Genomic DNA, 1,529 nt, shown 5'->3' on the forward strand with positions numbered 1-1,529 from the left:
TCTCTCTCTCTCTCTCTCTCTCTCTCACTTTTTTTTTTTTTTTACCATAACTGATATCATTTCTGTAGGATATATGTGTTGCTGTTTGTCTTCGCTCATCTGTTTGTGGTTTTTCAACTTTATTTGTTTGAAGATTAATGTTAACAGGTGTACACACACACACACACACACACACACACACACATTGTGGTCAGCGCAGTGTGATTTGTCCTCGTGGATGTGTATACTCTCTGTCATTTGCACTATGTAAATATCGCAGACTGATTGTGACTGTGTTCATGTGAAACGGTGATATGAAGGATTTCTGTCGTGCTGCTTGTGTTTCTGTGCTTCTCTAAAACAAACACACACACACACACACACACACACACACACACACACTCTTTAATGTGCTCTTTATGACATTTCCTGACCAATTAACACCATTAAACTCTTGTAATGAAAACCAACTGCTGTGGCACCTCCTCTCGTTTATCTCAGATCACACACACTTGTTGTTATTATGGCTGTTCAGATAACGATTCAGAACTCTCACATTCATTAAATCAAGGTCACATGACTGCACTAAACGATGCTTCATGTTGCCCTGAAGATTTTAGACTCTTCACACTGATCTCTAATCAGCAGCCTGAGCCGTCCGTCGCCCTCCTAAATCTCTTAAAAACCTAATGTAATGACATCAGGTACTGGAACACAAATTCACTCACACAAGCAAAAGAAATGAAATTAAATCATCTACAAACAGATTAAAATATTTCATTAACCGGCCACCAGGCGGCGCTGTGTGATCAAAAATACGTGTACAGCTTTAAACACATGCACTGTAAATTAAAAACACTGATTACAGACAGCAGTGAGTAAATGAGTCAGTAGTGTTCTGCCCACTAGGGGGCGCTGGTTGGGCGCTGGTGTAACACACAAAGAATCCACCCACCTGAGAACTTTCATGTCATTTACACCTCATCAGCTAATGGGCTCCATGTTCAAATAAAAAAAAGAATCTAGGTTTTCTGAAGGAAAAGGATACATTATATATATACATATATATATTATATAATATATAATACACACACACATCAACTCTTGAATTGTTATGTGTTATAGAGCATAATTAAGTTAAATTGGAGAGGAAAGAACAGACAGATTTAATAAGTGAAAGAGTACAGAGGGATTTAAAAAAAGAAAAAGCAGGTGTGTAAATGAACTGAACAAGAAAGGGAGATTAAAGGAAGAGAAGATGATGTAAAGAAGAAAGTTTTACTGAGTGTACCAGAGCACTGTAATGTGTGTGAGAAGGATGGGCTGCTCCATAGAAGGGGTACATAGGACCCCACAGGACATAGGACACTCACACACATTACAGTGCTCTGGTACACTCAGTAATAAAAAGCTCTGTAGTACCGAAGCAGACCAGACAATTCATCAGTGTGAAGCTAGACTCATTGAGAATGTTAGCCACACTGTCACTCCAATGTGTAGTGGACATGTTCATGCGCATTGGGTTTGTGCAGGTTCCGAAACGCAGCACA

At 39.2% G+C, this 1,529-nt stretch overlaps 1 protein-coding gene across 3 annotated transcripts in view; it reads left to right on the forward strand.

The window, feature by feature from the left end:
- The window catches only part of secisbp2l (SECIS binding protein 2-like), a 14,980-nt gene extending 14,531 nt beyond the window's left edge, over positions 1–449 (forward strand). For all 3 annotated transcript variants that reach the window (XM_053623841.1, XM_053623842.1, XM_053623843.1), the window contains exon 18: positions 1–449. This exon is cut by the window's left edge and continues 2,761 nt beyond it. The gene's annotated coding sequence lies outside the window, so the exon portion shown is untranslated.
- The last annotated feature ends 1,080 nt before the right edge of the window (positions 450–1,529 follow it).

This window comes from Ictalurus furcatus, chromosome 4, assembly GCF_023375685.1.
Source record: "Ictalurus furcatus strain D&B chromosome 4, Billie_1.0, whole genome shotgun sequence".
Taxonomy (NCBI): Eukaryota; Metazoa; Chordata; class Actinopteri; order Siluriformes; family Ictaluridae; genus Ictalurus; species Ictalurus furcatus.